A 20,389-nucleotide genomic window follows, 5' to 3' on the forward strand; every position below is an offset into this window, starting at 1 on the left:
CAGATATATGTTATCAGATTTATATGGAACTAGCTGACCCGTCGAACTTCTTCTCGCCCAAAAATCATTTGTTCGAATATATGTTTTCGGACGGAAGAATTGTGGTCAAAGTTTCTCTCCATTATTTTTCAGATTTCTTAACCTACAATCAACGGAAATCGACACACATTCGCTTTAGTTCAAAAAAGAAATATCACCAAAAATTATGTGAAAATGTGAAATACTTCCGCTAAGTTGCAATTTTTCTGTCGATTCTTTGGGAAGTACATCGTTTCCGGACACGAAGTTCAGTCTTCTCTTTCCATTTTAAAGCATTACTGATCATTTTAGCGTAGCACCCGATTATTTCCTGCACTTCTTTGTAAGTTTTGCCTCCACCAATCAAGGATTTGATGCAGTTCCATTTTTCCTCGGTGTAATGCTTTCCACGACCAATAATTCTGCAATTCAGTAAAAACAAACATGTTTTCCATCTTATTGTCTACATCCTTTATCTTATCGGTAGAGAAAATAACGAAAGAGTTAATAAAATAAAATTTTCGACACTGCTATTATTTTGACCAGAAAAAAATTGCCACTGCAAATGGTAATTACAAAAATATACGCTAGTCAAAATGTGTAGGTTGTAGGGATGGTACTTGGAAGGCAAAGTATCGATATCTAGGGTATCGGGATACCGAAATTTTGGGATATATATTTAAATATATATATATATATATATATATATATATATATATATATATATATATATATATATATATATATATATATATATATATATATATATATATATATATATATATATATATATATATATATATATATATATATATATATATATATATATATATATATATATATATATATATATATATATATATATATATATATATATATATATATATATAGATGAGTGACAATTTACAAGTGTATCGTGTTATTTGATTTTTTCAGAAGTGGTGTGTCATCTTTCAAATACCAATAGGAGAAATAGGATGCTAGTGAGATCGTTCCTTAGAGATATTTCACAAATTTCACACAAGTTTAAAAATATTGGCTATAGTTAAGGGGGGGTGAAAAAAATCATTATTTTTGCGAATTTTTTTAGAATTATCGTTCAACAAAATAAGTTCAAATGTTTTGCATGATAAAAAGCATCATTCGAAAAACATTTTGTAATTTTTTAGTGGAAAAATAAGTCTAAGTCGGTGAAGAGGTATTTTTGAGAACGCTTCTTAAAAATCATGATTTGCGGTGTCCACTGTATCTCAGCGCATACTAATCAGAAGTGAACAAATCAACGCAGCATAGTTAGAGTAGAAGTTTTTCTAGACCCCAACGTTTTTGTTTGATTTTTTTAACTTTTGATGGTTGTTCAAAGTGAAAACTACGATTTTTCACGAAAAAATCCGCCATTTCGAGGCTGTTAAACCTCCCCAAAGTAACAAATAACGAAAAGGAACACGTTGGGGTCTGGTTTTTCATATGTAGAAAGTGTGTAGAAAATTTAAAAAAATTGGTGCCGTAGTTTTTGAATGACGATGGACACGGACTTTCAAAACCTGCTTTCGAGGTAAACGCATTTAAAGTTTTTTGTCTAAAAAATCAATGGAAACAATTAATTACCCTACGGGCTCGGTCTAACATTTTCAAAAAATCATATTTTTCCTTGTGTGCTTATTCATTAAAACGAAACATTTTAAGAATGTTTTGTCAAGTTTTGAAGTCAATCGAAGTACAAATCTTGGGCCTGTGCGCCGAGGTCTTGTTTCTTCGTAGAATGACATAGCCATATATAAAGGTTCATAACTTCAGGAGTTTTGGTCCAATAGGCTTGAAAATTTCACAGAAAATTCTTGAAATGGTTCACTATAAGAAAATATAAAGAAAATAATCAATGATTTTTCAAAATTGTTAGACCCTTAAATCTGCGCTTTTATGAAATTTTTTTGCCGGTACATGTGCGAAGCATACTTGTTTCGTTTTGGGAAGTACATTCTCTCTACTGAAACTTTTAATTATTGCGATTGGTCAACTGTTTTAATTTTTGTGTATGAAAAACTATTATTAATCACAAAAAAGTTCCAACAGAACACATTTCGACATTTTAGCTGTAAATTTAATATGACGGGTATAAAAATATGAATAATATTTTGTAGGTCGATGTTCCGAAACGCAAAATATCGAAGGCGCGCACGTTTTCAATAAGTAACAGATCGGCTGAAAAGTTCGTATCGTTTCTATGAGAGGGCGCCACTAGAATTAAATCCATACCATTTTCAGTTGGTACCAACCATCAAAAGATACGTGTATAAATTTGACAGCTGTCTGATTATTAGTTTGTGAGATATTGCATTTTGAGTGAAGCTACTTTTGTTATTGTGAAAAAAATGAAAAAACAGGAATTTCGTGTGTTGATGAAACACTACTTTTTGATGAAAAAAAGTGCCGCCGATACAAAAAAATGGTTTGATGAGTGTTATCCAGACTCTGCACCGGGCGAAGCAACAATTCGTAAGTGGTTTGTAAAATTTCGTACTGGTCATATGAGCACCGAAGACGATGAACGCAGTGGACGTCCAAAAGAGGCTGTTACCGATGAAAACGCGAAAATAATTCACAAAATGATTTTCAATGACCGTAAAGTGAAGTTGATCGAGATAGCTGACACCCTAAAGATATCAAAGGAACGTGTTGGACATATTATTCACGAATATTTGGATATGAGAAAGCTTTGTGCAAAATGGGTGCCGCGTGAGCTCACAATCGATCAAAAACAACAACGAATTGATGATTCTGAGCAGTGTTTGGAGCTGTTATATCGAAATAAAACCGATTTTTTTCGTCGATATATAACAATGGACGAAACATGGCTCCATCACTTCACTCCGGAGTCCAATCGACAGTCAGTTGAGTGGACTGCACGCGATGAACCGAACCCAAAGCGTGGAAAGACTCAACAATCGGCCGGTAAGGTTATGGCGTCTGTATTTTGGGATTCGCATAGTATAATTTTCATCGACTACCTTGAAAAGAGAAAAACCATCAAAAGTGACTATTATATAGCGTTATTAGAGCGTTTGAAGGACGAAATTTAAAAAAAAAAACGGCCTCATTTGAAGAAGAAAGAAGTTTTGTTTCATCACAAGTGTCACAAGTGTCGTGTCACAAGTCGATGAAAAGCATGCTGAAATTGATCGAATTGGGCTTCGAATTGCTCCCTCATCCACCGTATTCTCCAGATTTGGCCCCCAGTGACTTTTTTCTGTTCTCAGACCTCAAGAGAATGCTCGCTGGTTAAAAATTTAGAAGCAATGAAGAGGTAATCGCTGAAACTAAGGCCTATTTCGAGGCAAAGGACAAATCGTACTACAAAAATGGTATCGAAAAGTTGGAAGATCGCTATAATCGCTGTATCGCCTCTGATGGCAATTATGTTGAATAATAAAAACGAATTTTGGCAAAAAAATGTGTGTTTCTATTAAACGATACGAACTTTTCAGCCGAACTGTTACAATGAACAATTTCATCATAAATATCGAATAGCACATAGATTCAGAGTTGATATAGTGAGTTTAAAAAGGATTGAATTCTATTCTATATTTTAACTCAGATTATCGGATGCCAATTTTTGGTCGTAAATGTTGAATGGGAAAAATATCAATAAATTGTAACTTGACTCAAGCTTATATTTTCCACTGGGTTCCGGCTTCCATGTCGTAAAACGCGACAGTTGCATGAGTTTCTTTTTTCCCTTCAGTTATCAGGTTTTTTCAACGTTACTGATTCAAAATTGCGCATTTAAGGGTCAAATACAACATCAAACTACAGTGGGGTTGTTCGATCTGTTAACGTAGGGCTACCCAACTAGTTTTAAAAATCACTTTTGTGTCTTCAATTCTTTGAGAATTTTTGTTACCCTAACCGGTTAGCCTGTTGGGTTTGATAATGGAAGGTACAGAACTCGTTCATCCAGTACTCCATGATCGAGGTCATCCGTTGCATTTCTTCGAATACGACGAAAAGGTCGATTCGCGATCAAAATGTGTCTCGTACGAATCGAACGGCGCTCAAAACAAATCCATAACCAGTCCAGTCGCTGATGTGCATAACACACTGCTCAAAAAGTTCCAGGACGGGAGACCAAGAGATGACGTTTGTAATAAGAAACTGGGCTCATTTTTCGAAAGTGTCAACCTTCAGATGACATGTGTCAAATTTTCACATCAATCTCACTACAAACGCTGAACCTACCGGCATATAAGTGACATTACTTATTCATTTATAAAAAAATGGAAATAACGAATTCCGTGTATTGATAAAACATTGCTTTTTTAGATTTGTGGTATTCTGATTTAAAATGTGACCAAATGAAGCAGTTATCTGAAAAAATCATAAAAATTTTTATAATCGTGATAAATGAACGCAAAATCAAAGTTCGTGATACTAGATGTGTTGAGATGGTTAGCATATAAACTGAAAGTGCTTTTAGGATCTGACGCGGAAGGTCTTTTACAAATGGGTGCCTCGTTCGCTCATAATCGAATAAAAACAACAACACATCAACGAGTCAGAGAGCTGTTCGGCATTGTGTAGTCGCATTAAAATGGATTTCTCTCGTTGGTACGAAACAGTGGACAAATCGTGGATCCACCATTTTGCTCCGGAGTCATATTAGCCTTCAGACAGGGAAAGCCGTTTAAAATCGCTACAGGTATCTGGAACAATCATGGCATAACTTTTTAGATGCTGAAGGTTTTTTGATGCCAAAAGGCTTAGAATTGTATGTAACGTCGAGATTTAGTGTCATCTCGAAAAAATTTTTTTTTGAAAAAGTCGACTTTTTGGGACTTAGAAAAAATATGAAAATTTAAGTCCCAGAAAGCTGATTTGTTCAAAAAAAATTTTTTTGAGATGACACTAAATTACGATATATATATATATATATATATATATATATATATATATATATATATATATATATATATATATATATATATATATATATATATATATATATATATATATATATATATATATATATATATATATATATATATATATATATATATATATATATATATATATATATATATATATATATATATATATATATATATATATATAAGAGCGGTAAAAATCAATGTGTTTTGTCGGTTTCGTCACTTATACCATCATATATCTGGAACCAAAAGTCACAACCATTTGATCTTCGAACTTGATCAATGCACACATAAGTGCACACATACACACACAAATACACACACACAGAGACATTTTCTGATCTCGTCGAACTGAGTCGAATGGTATATAACACTATGGGTCTCCGAGGCCCCGTTCGAAAGTCGGTTTTTCCAGCAATTCTAATATCTTTCTATAGAGAAAGGCAAAAACTGTTTGCACAAGAAATATTGTCTTGGTCGGGTTCGGGTACAGAAAAGATATGTTTGTCGAGTTCTGGTCGGGTACCGATTTTTTCATTTTCAACGGGTACGTTAAAAAATTTGGTCGGGATTCGGGACTTTTTTGGGTTCGAGTTTCGGGATTTCATTTATTATTCGGAGTTACAATAAGAATGTTCAAATTGTTATAAATAATAATAATATTACAGGGTTGTTACGGTCGCGCGGATCTCACGGTTTTCGCGGATTTCGCGATTTCCACGGATTTAGCACCGTTTCTGCTCAGATTTTGATGCGATGGCGCGGATTTCGCGCGAATTTCAAGAGACATCAATTCACATTTGTGAATAATTTGTTCGAAAATAAAGTTCTTTGCAAATTTTTGAAGCTTGTAACTTTTATGAAACCGCAAAAAATTAAGGATGAGCAAACGTTTCAGCAATTGCCCAAGCTGGCCGAATTGGTGAATTTACCTTGATAAAACCAAAATTTAGAAGAAGGTGATTCTAGCAAATGTTTTCTTCCGGGGGTCAATATTTCGAATCTGTGTTCTCCGATCTTGAGTGGTACAAATTGCTATTCCAGCAGAGTTGTTACCAGGAACTACAAAATATGTTCGATGTAAGTGATTGCGTTTTCCCATTCTAATGCGGAATCGAAAGAAGATTTTCGCACTCAAAGATATTGATGTCTGATGGAAGATAACGTCTCAATGAAAACACATTTAATAAGGCAATTAACGTAATAAATGGAATGTTATTCTTCTATAGTATGGTCATTAATTTTGTGTGGGTTAAAAATCGCATTCTTAAAGCAAAATTTGGACAACAGGTTTACGAAGCGAAATGTGATAAGAAATGAAACGAAGAAGAAAAAATTAAAATCTATTGCTGTATCTGACGGGATTCTATCCGTGGTGATGAAAAAATTGTTCTAATTGTTTGTTAGTTCAACTATCCAACATTTTCAATTGTTCTTTGCGTTCTGAAAATTTTCCTGAAATATGGCAGAAATCATATGTGAACAAGGGTATATTATCCAACTACCGTGGAATTGTTGCTTTGTGCGCTGTATCGAAGCTGTTTGAAATTGTAGTTCTGGATCTTATAACGCATAGTCTCTGACTACATATCTGAGACTCATCATGAATTCATGCCAAAGCGTTCAACTTTCACAAATTTAGTAACCTACACTCCCTTCATCATACCTTCTTTACAAGCACGTTTACAAGTAGATTCTATATACAGCGATTTCGCAGCTGCGTTCGACAAAATCAACAATCACATAGCGATCTCCAAGTTAAGTATACTGTGATATAACGGATCACTTTTGAATTGGCATCGATCATATCTAACTGGTCATGAAATGATAGTGGAAATAGGAGACTGTGGAACCTCACCATTTGCTGTTACCTCTGGAGTTCTTAAAGGAAGTCACCTTGGACCGTTTATAATTTTATTGTATCTCGACGATCTAAATTTTTCGATCAAGATCGGTAGTTTCATTATCTGTTAAGGACCTGGGTGTTCTTCTGTTTTCCAAGTTAAATGTTAAGAAGCACATAGAGTTTACTATCTCCAAAGCCTCTAAGCTATTAGGATTTATTTTCCGCGCTATTTAAAAAAACTCTGATGTATATTGCTTGCAAGCTCTGTATTGCGCTTTAATTCGTTCAACTCCCGAATATGCTGTTGTTATCTAGTCATCTTATTACCAAAACGATATCCAACGAATTGAAGCGATTCAACGCAAATTTGTCCGATGCGCTTTCCGACGTCTTCCATTGAAATATACTTTAAATTATGTTAGAACTAATTATGAATATAACGAGTCCATTGCTAGCATGTGCAGCATATTTAACAAATGTTTCAGTTCATTCGACTTTCATTTATCACGTAATGTTATTAAGAAATCGTTCTTCATGTTATTTTCTGATTAGATTTAGTTACTATAAAAGCACTGGATTTAAGCAAATGTATCATTTGGCTGATTGTGATCTCTTATAAAAAAGATGAGGAGGTTTTATGCCTACTGGAGAGCAACATGACAGAAACTAACTCCAGCGGCAGTTTTACTGCTCCAAATAAAAGAATAAAATATGATCAGGAAAAAGAAGACATTCGGAGTACAATCCGACAACAGGAGAAGGCGCTGTCTCAGCAAACAAAAGCTAATCAGAAGGTGATAAATAGTTGGAACTGAAATTAAAAAGAATAAATCAGATCATCCTGGTGTGGCCTTACCGATCTTCTTACCGAGAAGAAAAAGCTTACCGAGCAAGAAAATGTTGAAGCAAAAAAATTGTCTTCGTTGAAATCTGTTTAACTTCTTTCAAAATCACAATTGTAAGAAATTTTATTTTTATTTTAACATTTTCGTACATGCGGACTTATTTGTTGTGTTTATATGACAAATTTCACGCGGAAAATAAATCCTTATAGCTCAGAGGCTTTGGAAATAGTAAACTCTATGTGCTCCCAGGTCCTAAACAGACGATGCGCGTTCGAAAACAGTTTGTGAAATCTTATTTCAGTGGATTTTCAATTTTTGCGGAAAGCATAACCAGTAAAAAGACAGTGGTGTAATGCTTCGCTCGAATATTGCGCGTTTTAGTTTCCAACTTTGCGCGGATTTCGAGCGTTTTAGTTTCCGACTTCGCTCAAGACTACGAACAACAAAGAAAACGAAACCAAGACGGACACCAACAACAATACAACCGATGAGGCAATGGATGACGAGACGAGCCACGAACAAAGTGCCCCTCAACCCTCGCAGGAGAGAAATGGAAGCTCTTCTCCTCCTAGAAAAAGAGTGACAACGAGATCCACTTCAAAAAATTCTTTATTTAAAAAATCGGCTAATTCGGCCACATAAAGCTTGTACGCAAATAGGCCTGAATAAAAATATCTTTTAAATAAAAAAAAAGAATCATCAAACAAAAAATGTATGTGCAGGAGTAAATTTAAAACCTTCTGCTTCTTTTCTTCAAGTAACACAATTGTTCTGTTTTTTTGTTCGATTTGGCATATTGCCATAAAGGAAAAAAATTATAGAATTGTATTCCGCGAACTACGTCCACATTATGCCCAAGAAGAGGAACACTACCAACACCGACGTAAGAGCTTTACCCAACGAAAAAATATATTGAGCCATTGTTTAGTGAAACCTCAAGAAGATACCGAAGACTTATGTCATCGAGATGCAGCACGAGCCAAACTGGCATTTGTAGGCGAGAAAGTGAATATTGTTTCTATATTTTGCATGAATGAAGTTGAAAAAGAAATTAAATTTGAAGTTTATTTTTTCAAACACGGATAGGAATTTTTTAGTTGTCTCAAAGAATAACTAACTAAAATCAGAAAATCCACTATTTTTTTCGCCAAAATGCTGATTTCGGGCTTTCCGTGAAGTAAAATGTTTGACCGGTTCACATACACTCTTATTTGTCCGATGTTTGAATTAAACCCTTTAATTCAGCTCACAGCCAATCGATAACGTTTAAGTCATCCAACGAAATCGATTTTCCTGTTTACTACCATTAATAAAATCCGATAAAAATGAAAAGAACGATAAAAAGTCAAATCTTGAGTCAAGAATGCTTCATCAAACTGTTTTTTCAGAGCCGCAATCAACCATCCCGATAGACCAATGGATTGGAAAGCTGCCAACCGAAATCGTTCTCCTGTTGTAACAAACTCATGAAATTTATTGCAGAACCGATTCGAAAATAGCCAAACCAACACGAAACACGGAAACGGAAGAGCCTCAGCACACTTTATGCCGTGAGCTACGGGTTTCTGCTGACCGTTTTCCGTTACTATTTCTTACCTCAATACATAATTTACTTCCCCCGATAGCGGATTGAACTGTTGCCAATATTCTATAAGCGTTTCTCATTTTTCTCTACCTAACCATCCTTTCAATGCTCTTTTGCAGATAATCATCGGAAGATGCTCACTCGGTGGCAGGATCTGGTTCAACCGAAGCACAAACCGTAACTTTTCTAGGCCAGAGCCAGACACCGAAGATTGCAGAAAATTTTTCCCGCATTCAGTCGAGCAACCTGACTCTGCCGAGTCAAACGGCCATAAAAGTATTAGTTTCACATATTGTGACTACGAGCAGGTGCAATTAGATGTGATTTAAAGCAACCGGCACGATTACAAAGATAACGGTTAAAAATGGGCACCCCCTTCTAAAACGCAAAGTATAAAATTAATTTCCCCACCCATCGACGAACATTGTCTTGCGTGGATCTTGGGTTCGGAATGCTGCAGAGGTGATAGGAACCCAGGGATGTGTGTGCAAGAGTCCACAATGTGATGTGATCGCTGCTATCAACCTGCCAACCTGACAACCACCCACCCGTGTTCTCACTGGCATCGAATTAACAGCTCCAGCCGCCACTGTCAATCCGTGGGGATCGGATGGTAAAATAAAATACAGCGTAAAATCTCCATTTTCTTGATTAAATTTAGTGATGTGTTTTTCAACCGCCCCCAACCGACGGAGGTCCACAAACGGACGGAACCGGTCCCGCGAAGAGTGATTGCATCCGACCGTGAGCCGTACGTACAGGTGAATTACGAGTGAGCTGTAGTAAGTGAAAACGAGCGTTCGTCGTTCGGTCGACGATTGGATGGGAAAGGCAAAATAGAGTAAGTCGTGTCCGTTCCATTTCGATGAGTGAGTGACGGAACGGAGTGAGTAGCAAATCGAATTGGTAGTGCAGTCTACGACCATCGGAGGAAAGGATTCAGCAGAAAGTGAACGGAGTGGAACGAGTGAATGTTGGTTTGAGTAATTTCATGGATTTGAAGAAAGATTAATTAGCAAACGGCTTGTGTTCTTTGGCAATCCCGTTCAGACGAAATTGGAAACGGATCATAAAGGTAAGTTCCGTTCTAATCCTGATAATAAATTGAAATTTGTAATTTTTTTTTCTGATGGAGCATTTTGTGACCAAATTTGGTGCAAATTAATACTAAATATCACCGAAAAACCCATTCTACCAAAATTACCATATTTCCCACACCACAAGCTTATTGGGTTCGGACCGGGAAACTTCAACTCAATTAAATATTTTGGACCGTGTTCGCCGGATCACATTAAATCCGGTACATTAGTTCGAAAACAATTTCCAAAGTGTGACTTGTGGAGGCTGCAGATGGTTTTCCGCAGAGTCAATCACCCGAGGTCCGACACAGTCTAAGCACAGGGTGATTCGAATTTGAAGCACGTTTCGCTCACAAATTCTCGGGAACATGTGTGCCATCGAGTTAAACGTAGTTGGTCGTTCCCTGGAAGACTTATCTGATAACTGGCTGAATTTTCGGTGACTATCGGAAGGAAACCACTAGCAGAAAAATCTCAGATGGACTACTATCTAGCAGAGTTGGAAACTTGTTGTTCGTTCGATTTTATCTGCAGATGGAGCGAATTTACTGGACAGATATCTGAAAAATTGGCTTTCTCTGGTGTCGGTTTAGTTTAACTGCTAGTATCTAGGTTTGTTAGTGCCATTGGAAATACAAGTATACCAGGTATTGTTCGGAATAGGATTAGCAATGAGTACGAATCCGATTAGGAAAACTACCAAAGTGCTGTGCTCTTTCTTCCTTTGAATGTACATCATGATACTGACATAGAAAGATGATTTATATCCTTTTGCTGTTGGGAACTCGAAAGTTTCTCAGAAAGTTTTCCTTCAGAAAGTGTGTTCTACTCATGACAGATTAAAAGTTAGCTGGATAATTGGGAAACATATGTTCGTTCCAGAACTTACATTTGTATGCGGCAAACAACAACATATTTATGTTATAACAAATTCTCGCACATTGAAAATATTTGAACAGACCATAAAGTTAGCTTTGCACTGTTTTGAAGTTTATCGCATCATCTCTCCTACTCTGTCTACCAACGCGTTTTCTTGTTGAATTTTCCTAGAACTACGTACATGAATGTCTCTCTCTCTCTCGCCATGCATAAAGTACTGGTTGCAAGCAAGCACAAATGCCAACACTCGCACTAAGAGGATAAATTTACAGACAATAAACTCTTTTGTGCCAGTTTACCACTTAAGCTGTATTTGCTGCACTTCGAAAGCCGTAATAGTGCAATCAAAACAAGAGTCATTTCGGTGGATTGAAATGCAAATTTTAGACGCGTAATGAAGCACTCCTGAAAATGAAATATTTATACTCGAAAACGTTCGAATCGGCTCATTCTGTACTGGCCGACAGGCAGAGCCAGTGCAAACGAAATACGGAACTTCAAGGACTCAATAGTAATGTAAATCGCTTGCTTTATTCAGTTCCATCGTTTTGGTTGGAATAATTTTGCCTCATTATGCTTGCGACAGATATTTTTATTATGTGTTGGTGATGATTTAAATTATCCATTTTTGTCATTGTCATTCACTCCGTTTTAAGTTGTTTTAAGTATGTAATCACAACAAAGCTTCACTTTTGAGGAAGTATCCTGAGTTTGTCTTAGTTCGTGTGTGTGTCAAAGAAATCCATTCGGATTAGTTTTCCGCTTTTGAAGTTATTGTCGGTAATCTGATTTAAAACTCCATTATAAATTGTGAAACTTCTCCCTAGACCTAGACGAATTATAGTCATTTGAAGTGATTCCAGTTACAATGGTTCTACTTTTCGGTTCAAAATGACCAACTGATATGAATAAAATCGCATTCTATCGTCTCAACTTTCAAACCAAAGGTAGAATTAGATTCGCATAGAATTACATTATTTTAAATCAATTACAATTAAAATATTAAGACAATTGCAGAAATCGGCGAAATGACCCTTTCGGCGAAACGACATTTGGCGAAATGATCCGCTCCCCATAAATATAATCTTGACACAAGTCGAACAGTCGCTCATATATTTCAATATTTCAGGCATCTCAACATTTCACTGAAAGAAACTATCAAAATGCTGTCCGCGATTTATTTCCGGTCTTTAGAAGAGCCAATTTGTGGAATTTTCTACGATATTAAGCTATTTTCGGACATTTTTCTCGAACGCGATGCAGCCGAATGCAAGCTTTATTTGCGCTAGTTTAGTGCGAATGTCGCACTACAAAAATAGCACAAAGCTAATCAAATTATTCTAGATTTGCACCAAACTGATAAACTCACACTGCAAACGTCCAACAGCAGATATGCTCACAGAAGAGCTAGTAGTTGTTTTTTTCCTGCGTTTAGGCTTGAGAAACCTCATATTCGCCTCGACTCCGTTCATGGATTATCATAGACGGAAGCTAGCAACCGTACAACAGGGTGAATTTGATGTTTCGTGTACGGATCAATTTGTTACTGTTTAAACAATGCTTATGTAATAAACGTGGTATTAATTACAATGTTACACCTTCGTCCAATCGTTTCGTGAAAGAATTAGAGAAAATACTCAAACAGGGATAAAGTTATTAGAAAATAAAATCTGGAGTAATTTTGTCACACTTTCGTGTTGTGAAATTTTGAAAATGTACCCAGCTGAGCATAATGAAGAAATACGTAACCATACATCAAAAACCTTTTTACTGAATTCTGTCGTAATCTGCTTTCTTTGGGGAGAAGCGAGTTCTTATTCCTAGCCAGCATGAGTTAGCTCACAAATCGCATCTTTCTTCATTTTTCAATCGTCGTCGTTGTTGTTATTGTCTCTTGATCATCAGTAGCACTGGCGTTGCTAATTGTAGCTGGGTTTTCCTGTTTCGCAATAATTGCAGTTGATACTTTAGGCTGCGTTTACTTTTTACTTTTTGCCTTTCTCATATAGAAAGGTTATGCAATCACTGTGAAAACCGATTTTTCAACCGAGACCCGGAGGGCCGAGTGTCATATACCATTCGACTCAGTTCGTCGAGTACGCAAAATGTCTGTGTGTGTATGTGTGTGTGTGTGTGTGTGTGTGTGTGTGTGTGTGTGTGTGTGTGTGTGTGTGTGTGTGTGTGTGTGTGTGTGTGTGTGTGTGTGTGTATGTGTGTGTGTGTATGTGCGTATGTGTGTATGTAACGTTTTTTTGCACTAACTTTTCTCGGAGATGGCTGAACCGATTTTCACAAACTTAGATTCAAATGAAAGGTCTCATGGTCCCATACAAAATTCCTGAATATTATTTGAATCCGACTTCCGGTTCCGGAATTATGGGGTAAAATGTGCAAAAAAATGTGAAAATAAGTGCACTAACTTTTCTCGGAGATGGCTAAACCGATTTTCACAAACTAAGATTCAAATGAAAGGTCTTGTAGTCCCATAAAAAAATCCTGAATATTATTTGGATCCGACTTCCGGTTCCGGAGTTATGAGGTAAAATGTGCAAAAAATGGTGAAAATAAGTGCACTAACTTTTGTCATAGATCCGATTTTCACAAATTTAGGTTCAAATGAAAGGTCTTGAAGTCCCATAAAAAATTCCTGAATATTACTTGGATCCGACTTCCGGTTCGGGAGTTATGGGGTAAAATATGCAGAAAAAAGAAAATATGTGTTCTAACTTTTCTCATAGATGGCGCGACCGATTTTCACAAACTTAGATTCAAATGAAAAGTCTTGCATACAAAATTCCTGAATATTATTTGGATCCGACTTCCGGTTCCGGAATTATGGGGTAAAATGTGCAAAAAATTGTGAAAATAAGTGCACTAACTTTTCTCAGAGATGACTGAACCTATTTTTACAAACTTAGGTTCAAATGAAAGGTCCGGATCCGGAAATATAGGGTAAAGTGGGTTAAAAATTGTATACCATCACTGAAAATGGGGAAAAACCTTAAAAATTTTCTGAATCGACCTCAAATCTTTTCCAATTGATAGTTTTTATCAGTAGACGGTCAAACAAACCGATTTAGGTTATTCTTTCAAGAATCGCAGTATTATATATGAAAGTATGATTGATATGAGAAAGACATAATTACACCACTAGGTGGATTAAAACAGGTTTTTATTTATGACTTCTGGTCAGTCAGTAATTTTTACTTTTTTCGGTTTTTTAACGATATCAAACTAACTGGAGATTATAAGAGAAAAAAGAATATGAAATCATAGAGCCATAGTACTCAAGGAAGAGCAAGGATGTGAAGTATAAAGTGCGGAAAAAGTGAGACGTGACAACCCAAGTAACATTTTTAATATTATTAAATACTTGTAGCTGTCTTCAATGCTACATAATAAATCTTGCAATAAAACTTTAAACTCCACGAAAACCTACTGAAAACCTCTATAAGAGCATGTTCCTGCAAAGTGGACCATTCTTCATAAGGTTTATAAATCAAAATGAAGAATCAGCATAAACCTGCTTTAAAACTCCAAATTCAAGAAAATTTTGAAACCAGCTTTACGATCAACATTAAATTTCTTTGGATGGAATGAATTCCGCTATGAATAAACTGTCGTTTTGATGATATTTTTCTTGACTATGTGCGTCATGTCTACTTTGAATGCAATTAGAAAGAATATATTATATTTTAATTACGAGTTTGAGACTGTTTCCGAACGTAAAAACTTTATGCGCTTTTATTTTTATCGTGAATGTAAGGATAAAAATAAGAATTATAACTAATCGCCTTGAAATAAATGCGGTTTTTGCGAAAGTCTTCATGATTTATGAAAATTATTTTTTGTGATTTATCGTCATTTTTGTATAAAACTATTCTGTTGCGATAAAACTTGTGCATACGATCTGAAAATGAATCATGAAAGTCCAACATATTTCCTCGTTTTTGCATTTCGAAGTTTATTTGATGTCAATAAATGCTACGGTATAGAACATCATAATGGCGGCCATGAAATTCCTTTTAATGCAAATTACACTTAACCTAAGAAGCAATAAATCAAATAGCCTACAACTAATGTGTCATAAATGTACTTTAGAACCCTCAAATTTACTCTGAGTGAAATTGTCATAGAATGAACACGCACACACACAAAACTAGATTTATGAAAGAATTTAACTGGCAATAATGTTTTAAAGAAAATGTTTGAAAGCAATATTAAGAGTGTTTGCATGGTTTTATTCTAGTGTAAATTGTTTTATTTTTATTTTATTTTTAGTGCAGGTAAAGGGTTTTATAGAAGCTTTGAAAACTATGATATTACTGGTTAAAAGAGACACTTATTATAGTTGGCATAAAACAGGTAGTGATTGAAAAATCAATTACAAAACTCCTATAAATTATAATCAAAACCATAAGGCATTCGAATTGTTACTTAATGTGTTTCATTGTGTTGATATTTTCTCATACAGTTAGTTATAACACCGAAATGGAAGATTTTTTCCGAAACTATTGCTTGAGTGCCTGGAGTTCTAGCGTAAGGCTATGCGTCCCAGGGTGCAAGCGCACTTTATTCTTCACATCCTTGCTCTTCCTTGAGTACTATGGCTCTATGATTCATATTCTTTCTCCTCTTATAATCTCCAGTTAGTTTGATATCGTTAAAAAACCGAAAAAAGCTGCGTTTACTGTTCAGTGATTTTATTATTTTTGTATGTTGAACAAAAAAATATTAGATTTGCTAGATGCCGTTGCCGCGTGGTTGTTCTTGTTTTCGATTGAAGATAACTTTTTCGAAGTTTTGATGCAGGTGTTATCGGACCCATCCGAAAAGCGATCACCTTACCCTCGCACGTCATGATCATCGAGGAACGCGGTTTGTCAAAAGAAAAAAGGAAGAAAAGAAGTAAGTGACGCATTGATTTCCTGTGAGTGAAAACAGCACACTCAGTTCGCTTAAGTTCATTTGTTTGATATATTTGCCGATTAAGACGATTTATTATATAAGTAAAAGCTATATCTAAGGTAATTTGAAGTTTCACGTGAATAATAGATTGTACTTAAAATGAATTTATAAATAGGTTGGCTAGTGCTAATTGCTGCTAACCTAAATTAAGGAATCTATACTATAATTGGAGTACTCAGGCTCAGTGTTTCTAAGCCGATTGCTCGGTGAGGTTAGAAGACCGTAAAACTAACGAGGAAACTAAACGTAAGTCGATCAATTTCTTTACCTTAAAAAACCATTAATGAATTCTCTAAATTAGAAAAGTTTATACATGATACTTACCACTGAAAATTTATCGCAGGAATATTATAATCTCCCAAACCTAAATTCATCGTTTTTATTACCAGAGATTATACATTCCAAATCTGTCAACAACAGGACTTTTTGAATATTCCTATAGTTGACTAATTCTTGTAGACAACCTGCGATTTACAAGGATTCCTCCCATATGGTTGAACGTCACGTTAAGGGGGATCGCTTTTTGTAGATGCTTGCGTTACACACGCACATTATTCTGGATATAAGATAAATAATTCCGCCACACTTCCGTTTCGAAAAGAATCTCTCGGTACTGTTAGATGTCGCCTCGTTGTCCTTCAGGGAAAGATCACGTACACGTACTTCTATGACACCGTCTACCACGTATACAAAGATTTTGTATTTAACATTATTATACTCAACACTGTGCCCTTCGCCGTAACTAGAAGCGAATGTTATGGCATAACATTTTTTTACGTTCCACATCTGAATTCGTTTGATCTGTCAACAAGCCTTGAATTTCGTGCGTGGTCGGTCTAACATGAAAGTGCTTAAAATCAATTCGGTCGCGAAGGCCAAGATTTACTGATTTCGAAACCGTCGTATTGCTCTATTGTTCACTGGCCACAACACTTTATTCTTTCAACGATTTGTGTTTTAGTCTTTGTTGAGATGTAAAGCCATCTTGAACTAGTTTTAAATATGATCAGTATCTAACGGGGAATATAGCAATTATGTAATGAAAACCATGAAAATGTAACCGCAGAGGCGTACAGAGCCGTAGTTTAATTGGTAGACCAATTTCTCCGGTTAGGAGTTAGCTACGGGTTCGAGTCCCGTATATGCGGTAACATTTTGTCGTGAATACGACTTACTTTACTATGGGGCGCCTTTTCAAAATGTACCCTCTGAGAGAGTGATAAGTTTTTGATCGTGAATATCTCTTGTTGTATCTAACGAATCAACATAATTTTTGCTACACCCCATCGGAAATATGATCACAATTTAGCGATAAAATTTTTCAGTTGTGTGACATGATCTCAAATAATTCAAAATTAAACTTTTCTGAAATGTTTGGCATAAACGAGTATCAAAGAGGATAATTCATAAGACGCGTTTGCCTTGCTCGTATTCTTAAAACTCATAGCTCAGTGATCTGTGAAAGGATTTATATAATCTAACTACCAATAGAATCGATATTTTTAAACTTAAACGTTTATAGCAAGAGCATTGAAGTATTTTAATAGTACACTAATGAAAAACCTGTCTCATTTGACCCATGTCAACACCAGCCAATCAGAACGCGTTCTGAGGAAGAGAACAAAATATCTGCTGCTGTACAACAAATCGTTCGAGAAAAATGTTCCGAACAGTGCTTACTATCGTAGTGAGTTCCACAATTTGGTCCTTCTGAAAGGCAGGAATGAACCCCGTACCGCATCCTGATAGTTTCTTGCAATAAAATGCAAATCCAAAATGAAATAATCGACATTAAAATTCTTGATGCTGCTATTTTTATAGCCGTTAGGACCGCCCATTAGTGAAAAAGCTGCAAACGAAATCACGTAAAAAGAAACCTCCTAACAAAAATTGGATCAGTTTGGATTCTATCGCCACTGCGATGTATGTATTGTGTGTCATTTGCAAAGCTAGTTTCGCTTCCGACAAGAACGATTACGTCACAGCTGCTAGTCGTTTGCATTGGTGAAAAAACAACGAAAAGGGGACAACCGTGGAGAGCTTCACACGAAATCAGCCGTTCTAATGGCTCTAAAAGTTTCCTAAAGAATTACTAGAATTTCTTCTTCGCAAATCGAAGGTAAAAAACCTCCGTTTAGTGCAAATCTAGAACTGTTTGATTAGATTTGTGCACTTTTCGCTGTGTGAAATACACAGTAATCGAGATCAAGTTGTTTTTGCGAAAAATGTGAAAATGGGGAATGCTTGCATTATTCACACAATTCATACTAATTGATATTCGGAAGTGTTAAGGAACATGTCAGTTGTTTTCGTATTCACGATATCCAGTTATGTCTCTGACATTACCCACCCCAAATTTTTGTTACATAATTGCTTTCACATGCCGATTTTGCAATCTATTTTCCCCGTTAGATACTTATCATACTTTATTCTTTGTTTCTTTCGTCCTGGCAGTACTCAGTATACTATATTAACTGTTTCAGATGAGGTAAGAATGTAAACTGAGCGAGCGATAGCGTGAACTTAACTATGATAATTTTTTTTAATACCATTTAACTCTGTTATAACTTATAGCAGAATTAAATGATAATAAAAAAAATTTATTCTATTGAAATTATTCTGTTCAAACACTCAAACGCTGATAAGGACGTGAGCTTAAGCCAACAAATCACTGTTTCACACAATGAAAAGCGTTCTCGTAACCCTACTAAAAGAAACGAATGAAACGTGGAAGAAAGTACTACAGATCAAACGAACTTGTAGAGGGAACAATAAGCATGAGTGCATAAACTCTACTGTACACACTGATGACCGAACCAAGTACATTTCTACCATTTCGGTGACGCTCACTGTTCTTCGTTAGTAGTATTCAAATGGGTACGTATGTCGGATTATTCCACTATCATCCTTTGTGACTATAGTGTGATAGAAAATTCTTTTATATGGTCATTATTTTTCTTACGAATTTGTATGAAAAAATTATTTAAAATTTTTTTATTCAAAAGATATTTTTATAGGTCTATTTGCGTACAAGCTTACCGTGGTCGAATTAGCCGAATTTTTAAATAAAGAATTTTTTGAAGTGGATCTCGTTGTCACTCTTTTTCTAGGAGGAGAAGAGCTTCAATTTCCCTCCTGCGAGGGTTGAGGGGCACTTTGTTCGTGGCTCGTCTCGTCCTCCATTGCCGCATCGGTGGTTTTGTATTTGATTTCCGTCTTCTTTTCGTTTTCCTTGTTGTTCGCAGTCTTGAGCTCGTTGCTAGTTGCTGTAGAAGCGCCTTGTTGTACATTGGTTGCAGTTGTTGGTTGGTTTGAAGGTAAAACAGGAGTATTACGCTCACTAGTTTTCGTTGTTGAACGGTTGACCTTGTCTTTGGTTGAAGATGTTCTTTTCGCAGTTTCAGTGCAATGTTTAGCGTAGTGTACAGGTTGATCACAAAACAAGGTGATTTTCATAGGTAATCAGCGTTTTACATGGATGTGTCCCACCTTGACCACAAATGATGTAAGATGGAATTGCCTTACGTAGTTGCATACGTACCACTCGCACGCCATTCCGGATACCGGGGAAGAAAATTCCGCCATACTTCTCTTTCGATGGAAAGAACTTCACCGTACTGCGACATGATTTCTCGAACGCACTGATCGCTGGTCTGCGGGGGAAGGTAATGTACTTGTATGGCATTGTCCACCATGTGCACAGGAATTTTGTATTAAATGTTGTCACAGTCAACGCTGTGCACCTCGTTGTTAACCGAAGCGAATGCAATTGCATCGCTTTCACGTTTAAACATAATGTACACACAGTTAGACGCCTTGTTGAATTGAATCTCACTTACATTATTAGCGTCTAGATGCATTCGTTCTTTAAGTAAGATTTCAATTTCATTTGCTGCTGGTCTAACATTGCAACGCTTGAAATCTATACAAATTGAATTCGGTCTTGCAGGCCAAGTTTCAGGCTTTGTTAAATCGTATTTGACCATTCCGTACACTCTATTGTTCATTGCACTGTATTGTCTTTGTTTCTTTTGCTTCGACCGCAAACGATTTTCGACTGTGTTGGGTGAGATGCGAGCACGAACTGAAAAATTATAGTTGCTGATAAAATTTTTACTATCGTCAATAAAACTTATAACGACATTATACATGACATGAATGAATTTGTTATAATGTACGAGGAGTTGCACGCAAGTCGTGATATTCGGGATTGACGAATTGAGTTTGTTGGATTTCGTTCTATT

General features: G+C 36.0%; 1 protein-coding gene across 8 annotated transcripts in view; it reads left to right on the forward strand.

The window, feature by feature from the left end:
• LOC131431442 (uncharacterized) overlaps window positions 1-20,389 on the forward strand; it is a 400,265-nt gene that overhangs the window by 48,437 nt on the left and 331,439 nt on the right. For all 8 annotated transcript variants that reach the window (XM_058597155.1, XM_058597156.1, XM_058597160.1 and 5 more), the window contains exon 2: window positions 9,339-10,294. The gene's annotated coding sequence lies outside the window, so the exon portion shown is untranslated. The remainder of the gene's footprint in view (window positions 1-9,338; window positions 10,295-20,389) is intronic.

The sequence above is a fragment of the Malaya genurostris genome, chromosome 2, assembly GCF_030247185.1.
Source record: "Malaya genurostris strain Urasoe2022 chromosome 2, Malgen_1.1, whole genome shotgun sequence".
NCBI classification, from domain to species: Eukaryota; Metazoa; Arthropoda; class Insecta; order Diptera; family Culicidae; genus Malaya; species Malaya genurostris.